Below are 23,829 nucleotides of genomic sequence, written 5' to 3'. Positions count from 1 at the left end.
GTTTTGTGATGAAATTTTTACTGCGACGACGATCCATCAAGTCAGTTCATAGCTTACTGCTTACTGGAAAAAAATGGTTTTGGATGGGTTCCGGAGGTTATCGCAAACTCACACAAAATGATTTTTAGATAGAGTGAGCTAGAGATTTAGGTCTAAGATAGATAAGTTTAACTTTAAAGTCATTGCAGGTTTTACAGGTAAAACACAGCGGTTTTCTGCAGCTATATTAAACGTGGGAGAGCCATGATTCGGCACGAATGGGCCGGCTCGACCGGAGAAATACCACGTTCTCACAGAAAATCGGCGTGAAACAGCGCTTGCGCTGTGTTTCGCCGAGTGAGTGAGTTTACCGGAGGCCCAATCCCCTACCCTGTTCCCTTCCCTACCCTCCCCTATTCCCTTCCCTTCCCTTCCCTACCCTCCCCTATTACCCTATTCCCTCTTAAAAGGCCGGCAACGCACCTGCAGCTCTTCTGATGCTGCGAGTGTCCATGGGCGACGGAAGTTGCTTTCCATCAGGTGACCCGTTTGCTCGTTTGCCCGCTTATTACATAAAAATAAAATAAAAAAAATATAGTCTGGTGCTTTGGCATGAAGAAATTAACTCGAAAGTGCAAACAGTAAACGCGCGTTTTACTATTTGCTACTAATCTTGCGCTACTTATATCTAACTAGATGTCCCGCGCGGCTTCGCCCGCCTAAATTAGGAATTTTACGAAAACCGTACATTTTCCCATAAAAAATAGCTTATGTCCCTACTCCCTTCACTTGGTCTACTCTATATCTGTGCCAAATATTGCCATAAAAATTGCTCCAGTAGTTCGTAATTTCTAATATTTCCCCCGTTTTTCTCACATTTTCCTGAGTTTTTTCGGTCGTATTAGTTTTAGCGTGATAATATTATATAGCCTATAGTCTTACTCGATAAATGAGCTGTCGGCAGCGTCCTAGGATGGCGGCAGAATTCGTACATAGGGGTTCGTACATAAAGTGGCCTATACTCATAAAAAATATATATTCGGCCCTGCTACGTAGTACGGTTCACGATTCTGTTCCAAAAAACGTCAACAGATAGGTAAACAGTGTGGCCCCATAACAACACACTTTTTCATTAGCAGGGCAAACATTCGGCCCAAATTGTATTCAAATACGTTAACGGTTAAAGATTAATCGACGCACGGGGGACGAGCGTCGAACATGGCGAATTAATCACTTTCCATTATCCGAGCGAGTGCATACGCAAATATATTGTGATTTATTACAGCTGACTTATTGCATGTAACATATTTTAATTGGAACTTCTCGGACCAAATAATAATAAAAAAAAAACTTTTATTTACACCTATTTACCATCCCGTAACGGAATTTGATCACAGAATTAAACATTGCACATTAGAATTTTATTTCTAGATAGACTCTACACGCGTTGACTTTGTTAGGCACAGGCTTAGTTTTAGGCTTCATTTACTTTTTATCCCGAAAAATTCAATGTTCTTGTGGGATTTTATTATCTTCTTGTTGGACCGCATTCTATTTTAAACAAAATAACTAGTTATAACTAACGACAAAACTCAGATTATTTCACAGTTAAATGCTACAATGGTCTTCATTGAGATTGAGATACACTTCACGTAGCCACTACAAAACTCTCAGTTGAATTCTAAACTTTATGAAAGACTCCAACAAACAAACAAAATGAAGTGAAATAAATTACTCGTGATTAATGAGATACAAGACACACGGGACGAAAATTCTCAAAATAACGCAGCGATGTGTTTTGTACTGCTTCAGTTACTCTAGTAATCGTGTTACTAGATAGAGCAGGGGTTTCCAATCTTTTTCAGCCCGCGGCGCAGTTACACGTCACAATATTTTGTCACGGCGCCCTACTCTACCTAGCTATTACAAAAATATACATCAATAAACACCTTTAATGACTACAGTTAGGTTAAGCAGGTAAATGATAATAATTCTTCGATCGCGCTTCTTGGAAATCTATTTTTATCACTTATCGCGGCCCGCTTGGGCCGCTTGGGAGTTGATAGGATAATATAATTATTAATAAATTAATCATCTATCTGCTTTCATAATTCATATTATAATTTAATTTTATAATATTTGTGGTTTCGTATAACGATGATGGTTCGACTCACGCTTGCCTTTCCACGGCGTACCAAGGCGTCGCGGCGCACACCTTGGGAACTGTAGGTCGTTAAAAATATTTTACCCAGTCGAGTTTCTATGTGTGAATGATCCATAAAACATATCTTTGCTATAAAGGTACTTTAACTCGTAGAATAAACTGTGGGCGCGTTGATTCTACGGGGAGCAGCCCTCTACGCCGTAGAGGTACTGAGTGCTACGAAGGTTACAGTTTGGCATATTTAACTTGATAATAAGATTTTAATACCCGAAATGTTAAAAAAAATCAGTCAATAAACTATTTTGTAATACTAGCAAAAAGCCGAGTTTTGGAAGGGCTCGCGTCGTCACACCTTGACTGACTGATGATATAACACATCTACATATAATATATAAAAATTACTATGTTAAAGCACAAATCAATGGGCGTGATAGTTTTTCCGTAAAGTGTACCACAAAATGTACAGGTTCTGTTGAATGACTTCGCTCGCTCTGCCGACCTAAAAATTACTAACTAGGTATGTTAAAGCCTGGCCCTGGCAGAATACCAGTGCAGCGAGCTAGCTTGCTGCGTATAGCTGAGCCTGGGCCAATTGTGACATCACACAATATATGTATTGTAGGTATTGTAGAAATATGCTCTTCAGCTGTATTATTGTTTGATTTACATGTGTGTGGTGATAAAATAAACATATTCTTATTCTTATTCTTAAAGCACAAATCCGCACAATGATAGTTTTTCCGTAAAGTATACCACAAAATGTAGGTACATATTGTTCTGTTGAATGACTTCGCTCGCCCTGCCGACCTACCATGCGCCAACGAGAAAATTCTGTCTACATGTTTTTTCGATGTTTGAAGGTTTGCCTCTTCATATCTATTGACCCTAACATACATTTTTTCGTTCGTTGATCTGTCGTCAAAATTAGCGAACCCTACATGACAACACATTTTTATCGAGTTTTGTCGAGATTTTGACATTATGAGAGTAGTAGTTTTTTTACTACACTCGAGAGTGAGATATCTCGTGTGACGCATGCTAGACGCACTGATTATTTAAAGATAAAGCATTATATTTGCATGACGTAGCGTTTTCCTAGCGAATCGTCCATCGTATGTTTTTATAACGAAGAAGCCCAATTTTCCGCTACATGAGTAAGGCGAGGGATAACTGAAGAATAAACCCTTCCAGCTGGCCCTATTAAAACGATTCCAAATAACTTAATAGGTCGGTAGTACCTTTTAAACATAGGTAGATGGTTAAGAATGTAGGCCATTTAAACTAGTCAGTCTAGGTCTTGTTCTCATAGGTAATATTATGTGATAATATTAAAATATTTATAGCAGATTAGATATTAGTTATGAGTTATAACCCAATCAGTGACCGCGGTTCTATGGTGATCTGTAACAACTAACACAGGCCACTGCCTAATTCTGACACCAGTTCCTCATTTTCTATGTACGACGGCATAATAATTGTAGGTTATCCTTTAGGCTTTAAAATGGATTGTTGTGTGAAAAAAGTTCTAGGCATTGAGTTTAGTATAAGGTATTCTAAAATCTAGATCTTCACTTAAGATATCCAAATATGTGATGATGAAGTGGCGATGATAATGGTGTGCGGAACGGAGCAGTACAGTTTCTAAACAAGTCGATGCAGAAATAAAAAGCTCACGTAATCCAGGCCTTACGCTGTCATAATATTTTCATAAGGACAGTCAGCAACATCACTATTTTTATTATTTACTTGAACCATTAATTTATGGGGGACAATTTTGTTAGTTTTGAACTCTACCTATCCGAAGATAAAATATAATGAATGATAAGTGATAACAGTTATCTGACATCTAATACAATTATACAATGATTGATGGTTTATCTTTGATGTTTACTAAAATCCTTTATAAATTCGAAACTAGAGAAGGTCTGTCTTCACGCTTTACGCTTTAGCCGCTAAAACGGTATTGTTGATTTTAGTGTGCAAATACTTTGAGTCCCGGAAAGGACATACTTAGAGGACCTTTCCACGCGCGATAAAGTACTAATTTCTAAACAAAACACAATTAAATCGATAAAATATGATTATGAATAAAATAAAAAAATTGAAATTTCATGCAAATTAATTCTAACAGTAATAACAAGCTAAATTTCATAATGATAAATAACTTAGAACTACGACAATACATTTAAATCTTAACTAAGAGCAGTTTAAATAATATAAAATTAGAAGATACAAACACAATTTTAAAACTAGATCAAATGGGCCATATCAGTAAAATTATTTAAAATTTTAGGCAATATTAATATTTTTTTGTTAACAATAATTAATACTAATCATAAAATATTAAAAAAGGGAAATCTACGAAAATTTAAATTACTTAAAGCAAAGAACATCACAGTTTACGTAACTTAATCGACTTAGAGTTCATTAAAAGAAATAAATAAAAGGCGCAACATTATATAAATAACCACAATTCGTAACTTCTATATCTTTTTGTTGTATAAATTATATTTATTGGCTAAATAAAAACATTTATAAATAGATTTGTTTAGTTTAGATCTTCATTTGTCTCAATGTCCTAACATACGTCTACAAGCCTAGAAAATTTACTTATTTTTTAACCGACTTCCAAAAAGGAGGAGGTTATATGTTCGGCTGTGGATATTTATTTTTATTTTTATTTGTGTATGTTCAACGATTACTCCGCCGTTTGTGAACCGATTTTCGAAATTTTTGTTTTGTTGTATGAGGTTTCACTTCAATTTGGTCCCATTTTCACAAAAGTGGTGACCTGATGATGGGAACCATGAATAATCGAGGGAACTCCTCGAAATTCATAATGAAACATATGGTGATTTTAGTTTTATGAGAAGCATCCTAAGCATATGCTACCAAAACGCAAGATTTTGCGCCGAGGTATACTATGGTTCCGAAGATACTTAAGAGAACTCCGGATTCCTTATAGATACAAGTTTGGGGGTTTAGGCGCTGTTTTAAGAACTGAAAGCATATGCTACTATGCAAATTACATTCATCATCATCATTACCACGACAGGGTCACCATCACCAATGTCACCAAAATTGAACATAACAAATTCAACCTTAACTTCAGAGCGTAAGGCACACATTTGATATTACTTCTGAGAAGTAAGTTGCTTCGATAATACACTAATTGCACTAGTATAAATTGAAAGGAAACTGAATAACAATCTACATCGTAATAGGAATAAGAAACACAATCGCATTTATGAGTAAAAAATACTTCGTACACGATTCTGCACCTTATTGCCATACGTATATACAGATCGAATTCCTATGTAAGTTTAATGTTTATACTTACAATTTTAATCTGTTAGTCTCTAAACACACTAAGCTGAAATCTGAATAACGCCGGCGTAAATTCCGCCGCGTTTACGCCGCGTTTCAAACGCATACAAAATACGGACGGAACGCGATGGACGACACACTATGCCGAAATTCCGTCGCGAGCCGAACTTCCGTCGAGCCGAGTCGAGCGTAAAGTTCGGCAGCGATTCGGCAGTAATGTTTTGTTAAAGTTTGGATGTATGTATGGATGTTACTCTTGCACGCAAAAACTTCTGAACGGATTTTAATAAAACAATACAATAATATAGAATATCTATATTATAGGCTACAATTTTAATTAAGCGACTTTCGAAATGGGATAGGTGTTATGTTCGTTTTTTTATGTTCAACGATTACGGGTCAATTTATATTAGCGCAGAAGCGAAGAATCACAACCGAACATAGCAAATCCAACCTTAACTCTAAAGCGTTACCGCACACATTACATCTGAGAATTTCTGAATCTGAAAAATTCCGCCGCGTAATTTTAAAATTCTCAGATGTAATGTGTGCGTTAACGCTTTGGAGTTAAGGTTGGATTTGCTATGTTTGGTTATGAAAAACATTACCGCCAAATCGCTGCCGAAATTTACGCTCGACTCGGCTCGACTCAAGTTCGGCTCGCGACGGAATTTCGGCATAGTGTGTCTGTCGTCCATCGCGTTCCGTCGGTATTTTGTATGCGTTTGAAACGCGGCGTAAACGCGGCGTAATTTACGCCGGCGTAATTCAGCCTAGTGTGTTTAGACACATAGATTAAGAGCCGCGCCACTTATTAATCGCTTGAGAAATCGCAGCCGCCGGCGCGGCGGCCGCCAGCGGCCACGAGCGGCCACGAGCGGCCACGAGCGGCCACGGGCGGCCGTACAGTTCTGTGGTATAGTACGCGATATGATGCGATGTTTTACTAGGAACTAAAAAGAGTGAAATTATTATTTTTAACAAAAAATTAAAACCGACTTCCAAGGTAAAAACAATAATAACATCCTTATAATATGAACTAAAAAGTATTAAATAATTTTTCCTATCTAATAGTGCCTTTTTCCGAATTTGGCTAAAACTCTACTATTTCTGTACTCAATCTTCATCATTTTGAAGTCGGTACCAGATAGCTGAATCTTCAGTCTGCCAGAATATTTGAAACTTTTGGAACTGGCACCGATTTCAAAATTATGAAGATTGAGTACAGAAATAGTAGTTTTAGTCGAATTCGGAAAAAGGCTAGATAGGAAATTTTTTTTATTACTTTTTAATTTATATTATAAGGATGTTATTATTGTTTTTACCTTGGAAGTCGGTTTTAATTTTTTGTTAAAAATAATAATTAAATAAAAACAAACACGTTAGAAAAACCAACATGGAGTCTTAAAAGGCCGGCAATGCACCTACTGCTCTTCTGATGTTGAGCGTGTCCATGGGCTACGGACTACGGTAGTTGTTTTCCATCAGGTGACCCAATTGCTCGTTTGCCCCCTTATTTTTTATAACAAAAAATGTGTATGCTGACTGTACGTGTGTCGGAACAGAGTGACCAGGCTTTGTCTCCCATTTCCCCGTTTGCGAACTTTTCTTCTATCACATGTTTTTCAACCTCTTTATTGCGGTCGCTGCGAGATTTACGTATTTTGTTTTAAATTACTTTCGGAATTAGATTTCAAATTAAATCTGCCGTTTGTATTAAATATAAATCTTGGGATCCGTTTGTAACGTAAACCTTTGCTCTTAACTGAGAATACAAAATGTATTATGTTGTGTCTTATGATCTTTATTTTATAAACGTTTTTGCTACCGTTTTTGTTTGAGATTTTGATTAAAATACTTTGAAATGTATTAACGTTTTTGCTTAGAATTGTAGTAAACATTGTTTTTAATTAGCAGTTATTGGCCAAACTTTTAGTTTCTAAAAAAATAAGTTAAGTACGTTAACTATTTAAAATTGCCCTGAAATCTAAATTAAACCAGAATTATTAAAACTATTTAATAAAAATCTACTTACCTTCATCTCGAGCCTCTTTGTAACTAGAAAATAACGAGGATACACCAGGGGCGAGAGAAATTGAATATAGGTATTTGAATATGTATTGCTGTCTCACCAATCTCAAGTCTCCCACCGCAGAGCGCGATAGAGACAACACGACAAAAGTTCTAATAAAAGAACAGAAAATCTTCGATTCGTTGTCCGCTGATTCCTTCTCCAAAACTTAACCGATTTAAGTACTTTTTTCATTAAAAATTAAAGAAAGGCTTGAGCTGTGTTCCTATGTTTTACTTTTTTTGTATATTTTAGCCAGTTTTGTTTTCTAGGTGTTTGAACACAGAGGAAAATCTTGCCATTTTTTTGGGTTTTTGGACGTTCTTATCTTTTTTAATAATAAAATTATGAAAAAAAAGAAAACATAGGGACATGCTAATAGTGGCCATAGATATTCAGGGAAAAAATCATAACTCTACCGGCATTATCCAGGGAGGAAACAGGGGACAGCGTTTGTATGGAAAAACGGCGGTGTGGAATCCTCTTAAGTTTATTATCTAAATCTCTCATGAGAACCATTAAATGAAAATGGTAAGTTTCAGTTGGTTTAAAGCGCATAACAAGTTTTAAGCGCATAACTACTTGTATTTGATTATCTGATCCGTTTAATTATCTCGTGTTTAACACAAAACCAGCTTGAGTATGTAAACAAAACGTCGAGCCCCGGTTAAGTTATTGTAAACGACAGCTAAGACATCGCTAAGTACAGTTTAACCGCTTCGAGTAGAAGTTAAACAGACAAAGAGATTTAATACTCAGTAGTTTTAACAAAACTTACTCAATCCTTTGAAACTACACAAAGGAAATTCGTAAAACTTGAACGCTGAACGCTCAGCTGTTTTAAATCCACTTTAAAGCGTGTATTTTTTAACGGGCGAAACAAGCGTAAGCTACGTACCAAAAATGTTTGACTTTCCTCCTCGCGTTAGAGAACTACTGGTCTCATCTTATATATGTCGTAGGATTATTTGATAAATCGAATTATCGCGAAAATTCTAGGGATTTCGCGAAAACACGGATAATTAGATAATGCTGTTTATATTTTTCAATTTTTCTAAAAAAAGTTAGGTTTTTTGGGTAAACGCGAGTTGCCTTAGTAACATTGCACTTTCTTAACGCTGATTGGATTGATTTTTGCTTACTGGCCAACTCTTATTCTGATTGGTTATTATCTTTTCCTATGTATCTTTGAGGTATTACACCATAGAATTATAAAGGGTAAGAAATGACAATGCCTCTTCATAGGAACTTTACTTTTTATTTAACCTTTTTCTCATCTCAACCATAACCTCAGAATTAGGTTCTGTTGAACTTTCAGCACTAATTTCACTTCTATCAGTCATTTTGTATTTACAGACACTTATAAAAAAAATATTTGCACTATCTTTCAAGTCCAACTGCAATTTTAAACACATTAAAATATATCAAAAACTGCTAGCCGACTTACAAAAACAACCACAAACAAAACAACGCGTGACAATGAATTGACATTTAAAACGTCAAATCTTCAACTAATCAGAGAAGATGTTGTTGTGGGGCACTTAAACCAACCAATCAGTGATTTTTTTCGATAATAACTAACGATTCATTTCGCAATCTTACTAAGGCGACTCGCGTTTTCGCGAAAACACGACCTTTTCTCAGTAAGGTTGAAAAATGTAATCACCACGTGTTTTCGCGAAGTCCCTAGAATTTTCGCGATAATCCGATTTATCAAATCATCCTACTTTTATTTTTATATATAAAATTTACCATTATATATAAAATTCTCGTGTCACAATGTTAGGCCGCATACTCCTCCGAAACGGCTTTACTGATTTTAACCAAATTTTATATGCATATTCAGTGGGTCTGATAATCGGCTACTGGGTTCTTTTTATATTGATAAGTGCATTTGTTGAATAAATAATAGGTAGTAAATTATTACAACTCGAGACTGACGGCGACCATTGTTTGTGCGACGGGATAGCGACGGACGTTGCCATGGTGACATACTTATTTAGTCACTTCAATAATAATATAGGTGAAATACTTTATATGGCAAAGAAACGTTTGCCGGGACAGCTAGTATTGTTATAAAATATATTAGAGATCGCCCAATGGTCGAAATTCGACCTTAAATTTAATTATCTTCTTCTTTTGGCTCCCCGTTTAAAGTATTGAATATTTCAGATTTAATAAAAAAAACAACAATCGATTTTTAATTTGATAACAGACTTCAACCTTAAACAAAAGAGTAGTATTCTCCATATCCAGATTCAACTGGGCACTCGAAACTGACTCTTGCCTCGAAACTTGCCCCAGTTAAGAAATACTTTTTTTGTTTTATTAAAACCTCCTTGTTACAAATAGAGAATTGTATTGATTTCTTACTTTTTAATAATAACCCTTCCGCAATGTATCGGTACTTTTGACCGCGGCAGTAATTATGAGTAATGTTTTAATTTGGGTTCAAGTGTAGGTCGACGTCCGCCCCAACAGCCCGCGATAAATCTACAATACAAATCACGCCGATGTTGCAATATACTCAGTAGTACAGATCAGTGTTTTTCGAACTGTTGGGCGCGACCCTCTTGGGGGTCGCAAAGGTTCTATAGGTTTAATATGTCGCAGTATAGTAAAAGACTTGACGAGATGGTCTTTAGACGTTTAGCGTTACAGTCAACGACTTGACGATTTGTCCTTTAGTCATTAAATTAAATGGTTTCATTCAATGAATTCGCCAGTCTTTCAATCAAATGGCAGATTTAACCAGATGACTCAGACTATTATAAGTAATAAGTCTATGACTAAGACTGCGACATAAACGTGATAAAAAAAGCAAAGGGTGGGGGCTGCGGGGTCGCAAAATATTTTTTCATACCAAGGGTCATAAGTTCATAACTCATATCATAAAAAAGGTTGAAAAACACCGGTATTAATACAGGTTTAAAAAACTTAAAAAACATTTTCAGAGCTCTAGGGTAGGGTACTTTTCTCATATCTGTGATTTAGGTAATTTTATGAAAAGTATGCTAAGTCGGTATACAATGACTTATTTCACCGCAGATAATATCTTGGGGTTAATTTACAAAGGCACGAGTCCGCACAATTTTATTTTATCCCGAGCTTACTGCTTGTAAAAATTGTAAAGGCTCTGCTTTGTGATAAAAACTTTCCGGCTACGTTGTTTTAAAATTAATGTATAATTAGTTTACATTTTTTTCATTCAAACTAAGATCTACTCAAAGTGATTGTAATAAAAAAACATGAGAGCAGAGAACACTATGGATTATCTGAGGGCAAGTTTGGCACCAATAAGCAGTTTTATATTTGTTTCTCAGTGCTCATCTCTTTCTCATCAGCTTTCTCTTGTGCTCATTGCCGAGTAGCTATAATTATTATAAAATAAAGAAAACTATTGATACATTCACTGAATGTTGATTTAAATTACAAAATAAGTTAAAGGCTTGGCTTGAATGTAATCTGAAAACGTTCAATATTTTGCTTGGCTCGGGGCTCCTTTTCACATTTCATGTTTTGGTGGGATGAATTTATTTCAATTTATAAGGTGCTTTTTATTGCGTTTATTACTTACAAAACTAATAATACGGTTTCTACTGTATAAATAATTTGTTAACTTCAGATAAAATAGTTTATTTTCCGATATTAGCGATGCTCGTTTTCTTTGCCACATTGCCTTGATAATATTGGTATTATGTTCTTGCTGGCTTATCTCTAGTTCGTTAAATTCACGAACGTACGCACCGGACTATCTCGGAGTCAAAGATCGTAATAAAACGTTTGATATCAATGTTTGTTTGTGTTGCTTGTGTATCGGTGGAACTTGGTAGAAATTAGATGTTAACGTAACATTAATTCACTTGTTATTATAAAAAAATAATACATAAAAATTAAACTTTTAGAGTCTGTATCAGCGTCTTCGGTAGTATAGTGGTCAGTATCCCCGCCTGTCACGCGGGAGACCGGGGTTCGATTCCCCGCCGGAGAGAACTTTTTGTTGAAGTCCGGTCAGCGTCTTCGGTGGTATAGTGGTCAGTATCCCCGCCTGTCACGCGGGAGACCGGGGTTCGATTCCCCGCCGGAGAGAACTTTTTGTTGAAGTCCGGTCAACGTCTTCGGTGGTATAGTGGTCAGTATCCCCGCCTGTCACGCGGGAGACCGGGGTTCGATTCCCCGCCGGAGAGAACTTTTTGTTGAAGTCCGGTCAACGTCTTCGGTGGTATAGTGGTCAGTATCCCCGCCTGTCACGCGGGAGACCGGGGTTCGATTCCCCGCCGGAGAGAACTTTTCGTTGAAGTCTGGTCAGCGTCTTCGGTAGCATAGTGGTCAGTATCCCCGCCTTTTGTCGATTCAGCATTTTTGATAAATCAAATTCATACTAATATTTTAAATGAGAAAGTGTGTCAGTTTGTTTTTCTGTCTGCCTGTTACCTCTTCACGTTTTAACTACGAGAATCGAACGAGCGTCTAAAGTACATTGTGCAGCGGCCTTGTTCCTCTGACACGGACTATAACCATTAGTTTCTGGAATGCTCCAGGAGCTGTAAGTCATTTAATCAATGATAATCGCATACGGAGTTACCGGGTAAGTGACAGTGCTGTCAGCCGCAGTCGCGCGGCAGCTAACTAGTTTCTAAACCCTGATTAAATAACAAATTGCAAACTGCGAGCGCCTGCAGGTGAGGCACAGCATACGTGACACGAGGGCGATACATGATATTCGAGTTTGGGAACATCCCATAATTTGTAACCATTGTTGAATGCTGAGTGTGAATGTGTTTTTACTGCTTTTCGTGAGAACGTGAACTGTAATTTTTAGGGGATTGAAATGTCCCAAATTGCCGTAAGCGTCCTTACGGTGAAAAAAGACAAAAAATTCACTTTCAGTCCTCAGAACTAAGTGTATGTTATTATTCACTTCTGAGTTATACAGTAAAATGTGAGGATGGTGCAGCTCCAACGTAAATAGGATGTAACTACCTACCGCAAGTTTTAGTTAATATCCTTACGATGACAAATAACAAAAAATGTATCTTACTGACCGCCAAAAACATATACTTATTTTATTATTCTAGTTATATTGCAGAACCCTGTATGGGTGCTTTAGGGGTACTGCAGGTAATTAACTGATCTAATTTATGGTGAGTAACCATTAAAGAAGAAAGAAAGAAAAGAATTCAAAGAAAAGGAGGAAGGAAAACAAAGGAGGATTTTATATCAGACAGGATTGGGTGCTACGAAGCGCGTAGCACATTGTAGGCGCTTGTAGGCTGTAGCCCGTCTACGCCGCGCGTGCGCCTGAGACATGAATTATTCAATTTATTATTTACATACAACTAATAATACTATTATGAGGTTAATATTCTAGTTTGTTCGACGTGGAAAACAAAATACATAAAATCGGCCAAGCGCGAGTCGACACGCGCACGAAGGGTTCCGTACCAATATAGAGCAAAATTAACCCAAAAATTCTGTTGTTTGTATGGAAGCCCAACCTTAATTTTTTTTATTTTATTTTAATATTATTACTTTATATTAAAGTACATATATAATTAAGGATTCTGTGAAAATTTCAACTGCTTGCCTGTTGTCATTATTGATATCGAGCAAAAAAGGCCGAAACAATCATGTTTGTTGTATGGGAGCCCTCCTTAAATATTTATTTTATTTTGTTTTCAGTATTTGTTGTTATAGCGGCAACAGATATACACAATCTGCGAAAATTTCAGAACTCTAGCTATAACGGTTCTAAAGATACAGTCATCGACAGACGGACAGACAGACGGACAGACAGATGGACAGACAGACGGACAGACAAACGGACAGATAGACGAACAGACAGGCGGACAGAAAGAAGGACAGACAACGAAGTAGTAATAGGGTCCTGTTTTTACCCTTTAGATACGGAACCCTAAAAACGACAAAAGCAACACGACATTCATTAAAATCGGATTCAAACGTAAATTCAATAGTCAAGGCGCTGAGCGTGTCATTGACTGAAACATATTCCATTCATTTATAGTCTTCCTTTTTTGAGTTTTTACACCATCGTTTAAGTATAATTATTCATTAATAATTCGTCGGATAAAAAGCGTCATAATGTACAGTATAAAAGGGAGTAACGTACACCGTTATTAATAGTAAAATTCAGATTTCAAAATTATTATTAAAATGTTGAAATCAAAGCAAAGGATTAATGAACATTATAAACAGTTGGGAAAGTTGAAAAGTTCACTGAAAGCGTGTGCTAATAATATTTAAAATTAAGTCCAAGTTAAATGTTTTAGACGGCTCCTAGAGACGGATTTACAAAATTTATTATTAATAAACAATATAATTCATAATGCTTTGATAATATTTTTATAACAAACTAGCGACCCAAATAGATATTATACATAATAAGTACTAACCAAAAGAACGTGCACATCAGTTAAAGCATACTTTAGTTACGGTATAATATATTCTGTGCTTTACTTTAGATCGCTAAGTAGATACAAAGAGTACTTGTGTAAGGTATGCAGAAACTTTGCTGAGAGAAACTTATAGCTCTATTCTTGAAGATAATAATATAGCTCAAGTCTGAACAGCAACTTCCTTAACGCATAAAATATACAGTTTAGTATGTGTATAGCTTCAGTGTTTCTTTCAATACCAATAGATAAGATAACAAGCGTGTAGGACGTAGGTAAATATTTAAAGTAAGTAGATCCAACAACTACTTTCGTAGAGTATATTTCTAATATTTTCTTCATTAGTGACAACATTTATTACTACATGCAATAGTAATAAATGGCAATAGTAGTAAGTAATAACATTTACTACAGGCAATACAATATCTTAAACAAAATTACTTAGTTAAACAGTCCCCTGTATAGGGTTAATTGTGAAAGTAGCAGCACTGAAACAGTTATTTTTAATTTTTGTAATAGCAAGCGCGTGCCTGCCCATACAAATCACAAACAGTGAACTCTATAATTTATAAGGGAGTAGGGACACAATAAATATCATACACTTACCATTCAATGCGGCTAAGCCCTCAGGTATGATAATAGAATTTATTAAAAACATGTATAATAATGTTTAAACAAAATACGTTTTTATCTACTCACTGAAATCCGTCCCTGTGCGCCTATTACATTAGGTAAAGGTTTACAACAAAACTTTTAATCCGGGATTATAAATACCAAAACGATGTCTGCTCCAGCCTAATAGCTTTTAGTAAATGAGTCTTTGAAATGTTTATCTAACGTGTATATAAATCTATTAAAATTTAAAGCAATAGCCCGCGACTTGTTTGTTTTTTTTTTTTTCATCCAATTTTTCTCTATTGTGGTACAGAACCCTTCGTGCGCGAGTCTAACTCGCATTTGGCCGGTTTTATTTTGTTTTGAAGTTCCATAGCTAAAACATCATATAAATAAATAAAAAGAATTTTAAATTTTGATAGTTTCGCTAAAACTCGAGAAGCTGAACCGATTTGGCTAGTTCTAGACTTGAAATATTCGCGGTAGTCCTAGGAAGGTTTATAATAGGAGGGAAGTGATACGAAGTTCAGGGGTCATATTCTAGTAAAAAATAATTCTGAAGAATTACTTCCCAACAAAATTAGCTTAAAATTGTTTAGTGTGCCTCCTAGCGACCTAATGATTATCATAAGGCTTGGGCGTGACTTTTATTAGCACCTAATATAGACAGCGGACACGTGGATGGACGGCCGTGGACAGGACAATTGGGATTCGTTAAATGTGCAATTTCATGCACACCGCTGCACGCTGTAGGGTGACAACGACGTTTACTTTTTAAGGAGTAATCGCAAATTGTAGTTTATTAAAAGGACATTTTACTGCAATGTTTTCACGCTAGATGACAGCACCAGCTTAAGGTACACAGTAAAAAAGTTTTGTTCGACGTTTCACAACGTTTTTGTCAATATTCTGATATGACGTGTGCAACATGTCGGATTTTTGTCGGATTATTTACTTTTTTTTTTTTTTAATTAGATTATTTACTGTATGTGATAGTAGCGCCCTCTGTATACAATAGCGCCCTATATTTCTTATACGGTAAAGTGGTAAAGGTTGATCTACAAATAGTATTTATTACTCATAAGGCTTTTTGAGTTTGGCAGCGTGCAGTGTACTCTCAACACAAGAAGAACGAGCCAATTAAAAAGTCAAGGCGGCATCGGCAAGGTACAATATTACTAAAAGCATGCATTTTCGTTTCCTGAAGTACACAAACTACTCAACTATTAAAAGGTCTCGTGAAGAACACAACAAGAACCGTTGCCGAATTTGAGCCGCTGTTTCCCTTAATGTCGAAGCCAACGTGGAACTGTTTGTGGAAGTACCTTATTTCTCAGGACATTACGACTAGTTAGTTAGATGACACTCGTAATAGGTTAGTTGCGCTAAAATTCGTCTGGCAAAGCCGTATATTTTTCCGGGATAAAAAGTATGAAGAGCAACCAGATAAACGGACAGTCCGACAGATTTTTGGCATTCATAATATAGTATGGAAGTATGGATTGAAAACTTGCCGCATGGTGTTCGTGACTCGTGTACAATCAGCATGATGACCTGTGTTGACGCGCGCTAAGCCTCAAAGTTCACGTTAATCCCACTCCCACACCACAAAACTGATTGTACCTCCACATTATATTTAATTGTAACAATCCATATCGTATAATATTATACAGGGTGTGTCAATATTGACGTGGGAGAGCCATGCTTCGGCACGAATACCACGGGCTCACAGAAAACCGGCGTGAAACAGCGCTTGCGCTGTGTTTCCCCGAGTGAGTGGGTTTTATCGGAGGCCCAATCCCCTACCGTTTTCCCTTCCCTACCCTCTCCTATTTCCTTTCTTACCCTCCCCTATTCCCTTCCAAACCCTCCCCTATTACCCTATTCCCTCTTAAAAGGCCGGCAACGCACCTCTTCTCATGCTGCGAGTGTCCATGGGCGACGCAAGTTGCTATTTCCATCAGGTGACCCGTTTGCTCGTTTGCCTCCTTATTTCATAAAAAAAGTGTGTCACAATTTCTTGTGATAATGTAGGGTGTGTATGAGTCCCTTGTATAGACTTCACTGTGAAAGTAGCAGCGCTGGAAGAGTAACTTTTTTGTAATGGGAAAATTAATTACAAAAAAATCTCTTTCATCCATTTCAACTGTTTCTTCTACAGTGAACTCTTTATAAAGGACACTATACACACCATAAAGTATTGTCACATTGTTTTGTTACACTCTCTAAATACGAAAGCACAGTATAGCAATATGACATATCCCTACTAATATTGCTATACTGTGACGAAAGTGTGTCTACTGTCTGTGTGTCTCTGTGTCTTTCTGTCAGTCTGTTACCTCTTCACGCCCAAACCGCTGAACCAATTTGGTTGAAATTTGATATGGAGATACTTAGAGTCCCGGAAAAGGACATATTATATGCACTTTATATCTCGAAAAATGTACGGTAGTGTATAATGAAGCAAAATATAAAGGCGGAGAAAATATAAATTATATCCTAAAGGCCTCAATATTCTTGGCAGGGAATCGATGATAGGGATTCGTAGCTGACCTTTAAAATTGCTGATTTATGCGATTTGGAAATTTATTTTTAGGTCTCCGACGAAAGGTCGGGCGCGACACATCGCCAGAAGCACGGGATGAGCGCGGGCTTCTGGCGATGTGTCGCGGTGCGGGTGACAGCTGTCAAAACATCTGACACTCCACTCCGCGCCCTAAAGCCGGCCCTGAAAAACTGTCCACGTAGCATCACTTCTTATATTGAGCTGAAATATTATGGTTCGTTCCATAAAGTTAATATACCTAGCGGAATAGAGCAACAATTTCGAGTTGTCAAACGAAACCGAAATTGTTTTCATATGTGTGTAAAAATATGTGTACGTATGTCGTATACTATATTACACAAGCATGATTGAACATGATTTCTATGAGATTAAATTGTCAACGTGCGGCACGTGCCGACTGGACATAAAAAAAAGAGTGCTGCTGTCATGTATCACACGTCTCTTTTTACCACGCAACTCTTGTTACTGATAGTGACATCTCTCTTGCTCAGGCCTTTGTTTCTCTATTCCGCTAGGTATATTAACTTTATGGGATCGTTCACTGTCAGTTTGCCTCGCAGTGTTTTGGTGTGCATTAATGGTACGTCCATCCATGCATTTTTAGGGTTCCGGTCCCTATTACTGAGACTTCGATGTCTGTCCGTCTTTCCGTCTGTCTCCAGGCTGTATCTCAAAAAAAGCTATAGCTAGACTTCTGAAATTTTCACAGATTGCGTATTTCTGTTGCCGCTATAACAACAAATACCTAATAAAAATAAAATAAAGTTAATATTTAAGGGGGGTTCCCATACAACAAACGTAATTTTTTTGGCCTTTTTTCCTCGTAGTCAATAAAGGCACCAGGTAGGCACTTGAAATTTTCACTAAATCCTGAATTTAATTTGTTATTTAATAATTAAAAATAAAATAAAAATAAATATTTAAGGTGGGCTCCCATACAAAAAACACAATTTTTGCCTACTTTCGCTCTATAGCGGTACGGAACCCTTTGTGCGCGAATCCGACTCGCACTTGGCCGATGTTTTATTGAATTTTGCAATGGATGATTATAATTTATAATATACAGGGGGAAAGAAGCGAGCTCAAACTAACACGCATATTGAAATAAAAATTACTATGATAAAGATAGTAATTTTTATTTCAATATATAGATGTGTTATCATCTATCAGTCAAGGTTTGGTTACTATTAAAATATTAAAAAAAAAAAAGACGGGTTGCACTCCGGGAGTGCCGGCAGAAGTGAAAACTTGATTATTAACGTTGTGCATTATTTTTTTAACACATTTTTTATGAAAATCGATTTTTAAAAAATCGATTTTTTTAATTACTTAATCGAAACCCTTACAATCGATTAAAAAATATCGACAATCGAAAAAAACAATCGATTGTTCGATTAATCGATTTCGATGTTACAACACTACTCTCCAACCGTCTTACGGTTTTTCGATCAGCACGAGAATCTGACGCGAGTTTCACAGTTTTTACCCATCCCACAAAAGTGCTCAACGCCGCTAAAGAAGTTTTCACTTCAAAAACTGCGTTAAAGATTATTTACCACGCAGAAAAACGACGCGACACAAAGCTCGGCTTTTAGCTAGGTGACTATTGACTAATCACAACTCACAGCATAGTCAAATTATTATTTCATCACATTTGCAACGAGGAACAATTAGTTGAAATATCAAAAATGTACCGTCAATGGTAGTGTTTGTATGGTAGGTTGCAAAAATACATACAGTTTTTTTATATTATTATTGCGGTTATAAAATTGTGGTCGCCATATAGTTACTATATATCCAGATACTTACATATCGAAATAAAGGTAGGAGCTTCTAAAAAAATCAAAATCACCTAAAACTAGGTACCAGTAACACTGACGTTCCTCAAAATACCGGACATTGTTCTGTCCGGTATGACCGTTTATTTTTTATCGGACAGGCCTCGAAAATACCGGACTGTACGCTTAAATACCGGACATATGACAACCCCAGGTGTGAAGCGTCCATAGATAATTAACGGACTATATATCTTCGACTTTTAGCACAATATACCTAAATATAAGGAAAGAATGACGTCACATTAACTTGCGTAGTTTTTCAGGTACCTACTAGCTACTACTAAATTAAAAAACGGCAACGCACCTGCAACTCAAAAGGTATTGCGAGTGCCTATGGGCAACGGTAGTTACTTTCTATCATGTGACCTGTTGGCTGTTTGTTCGTTTGCCCCCTAATTTCATTAAAAGAACAAATGAGAATCTGAAATGGCCACTTCGAGTGTTTCATACAGTTTCAATTTTCATACTATGAAGCATATTATGTCCTCTACATACACATAACAGATTGCAATTTATGTAAAGTAATTGCAAGACTAAGAACCCCGTCTGAGTTCGAGCTCTTATTTGCTAAGTAAAGCGCAGCCACTTAGATTAGCCTGTACGGCTTACATCCAATACGTTATGTAAATTACGTGATATAGGTACTATATTTTAATTGGAACATAGTGTATATATAATAATAAAAAAATAAAATAAAACAGTTGTCCACTTACAAAATAATTATGTGCGCTAGAGAAAATGCATTTCATGTAAAAGAGGTGATATTACTTTAACTTCGGTTTCAGAATACTGACTCTAGCCGAGTTAAGGTAAAAAACTCTTCCACTTTGCAACGTCCCGACACACGAGCCATGGCCCACGACCACGAGGCGTATCGAATTGCGATATTCAAATTAGGAACCAAGCTTATCACCGTAGATACCGTATATAGTTCAGTACCAGTACAGTTTTGTTGTTGTTTGTATAGTTCAGTTTTGAATAGGTCAAAATTTAAAAAGGCCCTATACCTAAAGGATTAGAGTAAGAAGCGTAAACATATTATATTAATACTAAACCATTGGACGAAATAGCAATGCCTATTTAATTGTTCAATGAGAGAAAAATACAATTACGAACGTGTAAAAATTCTGAACATTAAATCTGTATATGGGTAAATTTTTGATTACTCCCAAAGTTAACATTTGTTTGCGGTAGGTTAAACGGACTTAAAATCTTTTTGTCCACCAACACTAGCTCATTGCGCGAGAACCTTACATTTTTCCGGGAAAAAAGGCATCCGGGAAAGGTCCCGAAACTTAAACTATCTCCATACCCATCAAAATCGGTTTAGCAGTTTAAGCGTGAAGAGGTAACATACAGACAGATACGCTTTAGCATTTACAATATTAGTATGTATTATAGTCAGTCAGTGCTTGCTTTATATTGGCCCATGTACGTAATCTGCCACCCCATTAGGACGCTGTCGCCCCTAGCCCGTGGCCTATACGGCCTTTTTATAAATCCAGGGCTGCAGTCAGTGTACACTGTACAGGTTCAACGAATATTGTTCTGATCAACAATACGTAAGTAACTACTATAGATAGTAGATACTGTTCAAATCATGGCCAATAAAATGAAATGTACAGGTGAGTAGCCTCCTGATATTAAGAGTTAAGACATACAGCATAAAGTCACAGCTGTAAAGGCAACAGTTTCAGGGGCTTTTTATTTGTTACATAAAACCGAGTAACTTGCTAGGGAAGTCGAGTGATTTATTTGTTATTACTGCAGATTCAAGAAACAGAGAGACATGGCTAAACATTAAAAAAATATTGCTAAAAGCTACTTAAAGCAGGGTTTCAGAAAATTATGACATATTTTATCTAATCAACAGCTTTGTTAATTGGTTAATGTTTTGACGTTAGCTAATAATTGAAAACGTTACTAAATAGGATTACTTTTGTCAAAAAAATTCAATAAGCAGGAAAAGACACTCCACAGACACATTTCTACTAATATAATAATAAGTAATAACGAATTTAATGTAGAAATAAAATAAGAAAATAAGCGAGTCGAGTTTATGCATGTTTTAGCTCATTCAATTTTATGCGTCAACGAACGCAACGCCAACATTGTCATTTTTGTTCAGTTGCAGTGTCTGTCTGATTATTTTAACATGTGCAATGAGAACATTTTACTGGGTGGAATATGTGTGACTTATTTGGTCATAAATACCAAAAAAAAGAGCCAAGCGAAAGTTTTGGATACGGTCAGAGCGCATGCGTCGCGAATATGCCTCACGTGCGCTGTTGATTGCGCTATTACGCATGCCCTTGATGAACAAAAAAGGCACAGTGTGGACATAGCTAATCAACAACGTTATTGTTATTGACAACATAAACTCCTATAAACACCAACCTCAGAAACTGCCCATTTATGACAAACCAAATCAAATCAAATGTCTTTATTGCCCAAATGTTTTTGTTATAAAGGTCTTATTAACTAACTTATAGTTCTAACATTCTGACATAACAATGGCGTGCAATTAAATTAAATAGAATTTATATAAAATTAATTAAATCATCTCTATTAGTTTCTCTATTCTATATCTCCTGAAATACCCCGGTGGCCCTAAGTAGGGATCAGAGCGCGCGGGTAATGCTGAGGTAGTTCTACTTAATGTGTTTCTTTTCCTCTACACCGTTTAAAAAGGTAATGGCTTCAAGGTCGCAAATTAACGACCATTTTCCGATAAAAATAGCGTTTGAGATTACGCCAGAATGTGTCCTTTGTCTAGACTTTATTTTAAGGATCTTTTTTCTAGTGTTTTTATATAAATCCATACTTGTACTAAAGCGAAAGGGTATCTATCGGTCAGTATGTCTGTTAGTCTGTCTGTTACATTTTCAAGCTTAAGCTACTGGGTCGATTTTAGTAAAAAAAAATTATGGAGATATATATATTCTTGGAAAAAAACATAAAAAAACTTTTTAATCAGCGGCCGGCCGGTCGGGATTTGCAAGCAACGTTCAGTAGACAAGTAAAGTGTAAAAGTGGAGCTTGGTAAACCATACCCAAGTTTTTTTTCAAAGGTAACGTTTTGAAAAAAACCCGTTACTACCTGAGATACATAAGGTAAAGATACTGTACTTTTTACACCAATCGCAGAAGACGTACAAGAGCAGTTCTAAGTTTTAAAATTCAAATATGTTCTGAGATTCTCGCTGATTCTCGCATCCAAGCCTCTTGGGCCTCGACTATGTTCGTCTTTATCACGTTTTCTTCTTCAGTGGACATTGGCAGTTCATGTGAACAAACAAATCAAATAATACAATATTACATAGCAACATTTATTCATACAATGGTTATTGGTCACATAATATTTATATATGGGAAATAATAAAACGAGCGAATAAAAAATTACTTTGCGACCGACATACTGTTTTAAGAGGATCGACTACTGGGTCCATCTCCATACAAAAAGCCATAACGTTTTGCTACCCTTAAAACTTATCCGATTTCAACGATTTTTCACTATGTTATTGCCTCTAGTGAAAACTATGCTTCTACGTTTTTGTTTTATCAAAATTTTTGTTAGTTTGAAAGTTACGAGCTTCTGAAATCTAGGTTTTTAGGCTCAAATCTTTCTCATTTTAAATGGTTTGTATTTGAAATACAATTTCAGCCATTTCCTCTCATTTGAAAATTTATCAGAGTATAGTTTATATTTTGAAAGAAAAACACTGGGCTGACCATAACCCGGTGGATTATACGTCAGCTGGCTCCTTAAACATGAAAAAAATATTATATTTTCAAAGATTTCCTCTAAGCTAAAAAGGATCATGGGCATTTTGGTATAAGTCTCAACAGAAATAAAATATATACCATACCGCTCTTAGTGAGTAGGTAAAAAAGTTATATGGCGCCCATCCCCTAGCAACTGTACTTTTTGAAATAATGTACAGTCAACGTACGAGTACAAGGCCGGCGTTACCGACGTAGTTTTTGTCGTCTATGTGGTAAGATTTTTTTTTTTTAATGAAATAAGGGGGCAAACGAGCAAACGGGTCACCTGATGGAAAGCAACTTCCGTCGCCCATGGACACTCGCAGCATCAGAAGAGCTGCAAGTGCGTTGCCGACCTTTTAAGAGGGAATAGGGTAATAGGGGAGGGCAGGGAAGGGAAGGGAAGGGAATAGTTGAGGGTAGGGAAGGGAATAGGGTAGGGGTTAGGGGATTGGGCCTCCGGTAAACTCACTCACTCGGCGAAACACAGCGCAAGCGCTGTTTCACGCCGGTTTTCTGTGAGAACGTGGTATTTATCCGGTCGAGCCGGCCCATTCGTGCCGAAGCATGGCTCTCCCATGTATAAATATTATATATATTGCGCTTAGAAAGGTTACGAATGTCTTGTCTAACGGCCGTTCCCAATATTTGATCTATCTCTGGTTTTGCACTACTAGAGATAGGAATAGCTCACATTAGACATAAAATTTTATGTCAATTGTGAGCTATTGCTGTCTCTAGTAGGGCAAAACCAGAGATAGATCAAATATTGGGAACGGCTGTTAGACAGTACACCTTAGATTTATGCTCACAGTAGTAGTTTAACTCATTTATCCTCCTTCATACCATTTTGTCGGCATCATTTATATGTGCATTTGTGCCGAATTACAGCTTTGGAGGTCCTATAGTCTCTGAGAAAAACCGCGCACAGACAGACGGACGGATGGACGGACAGATGGACGGACGGATAGATGGACAGACGGATGGACGGACGGACAGACCGAAACTATAATATACTTAAGGGTTTCTTGTTGCCTACGGAACCCTAATAATAATCATGTTATAATGTAACGTGATGTTAACAATATGAA

At 36.6% G+C, this 23,829-nt stretch overlaps 1 long non-coding RNA gene and 4 other non-coding genes across 5 annotated transcripts; 4 read left to right on the top strand and 1 right to left on the bottom strand.

The window, feature by feature from the left end:
- Window positions 1-567: 567 nt before the first annotated feature.
- Window positions 568-22,768, bottom strand: LOC121731655. Its single transcript, XR_006036266.1, has 3 exons — window positions 22,712-22,768; window positions 10,294-10,300; window positions 568-578 (listed from the first exon to the last, which is right to left on the bottom strand). It is a non-coding gene; the product is annotated as an uncharacterized LOC121731655 (long non-coding RNA).
- Window positions 11,461-11,532, top strand: Trnad-guc. The gene has a single exon. It is a non-coding gene; the product is annotated as a tRNA-Asp (tRNA).
- Window positions 11,559-11,630, top strand: Trnad-guc. The gene has a single exon. It is a non-coding gene; the product is annotated as a tRNA-Asp (tRNA).
- Trnad-guc lies at window positions 11,657-11,728 on the top strand. Its single transcript has one exon. It is a non-coding gene; the product is annotated as a tRNA-Asp (tRNA).
- Trnad-guc lies at window positions 11,755-11,826 on the top strand. The gene has a single exon. It is a non-coding gene; the product is annotated as a tRNA-Asp (tRNA).
- Window positions 22,769-23,829: the final 1,061 nt, after the last annotated feature.

This window comes from Aricia agestis, chromosome 11 (assembly GCF_905147365.1).
Source record: "Aricia agestis chromosome 11, ilAriAges1.1, whole genome shotgun sequence".
NCBI lineage: Eukaryota > Metazoa > Arthropoda > Insecta > Lepidoptera > Lycaenidae > Aricia > Aricia agestis.
Note: the sequence above shows the minus strand (reverse complement) of the source record. Positions and strands in the feature narration are given on the sequence as shown.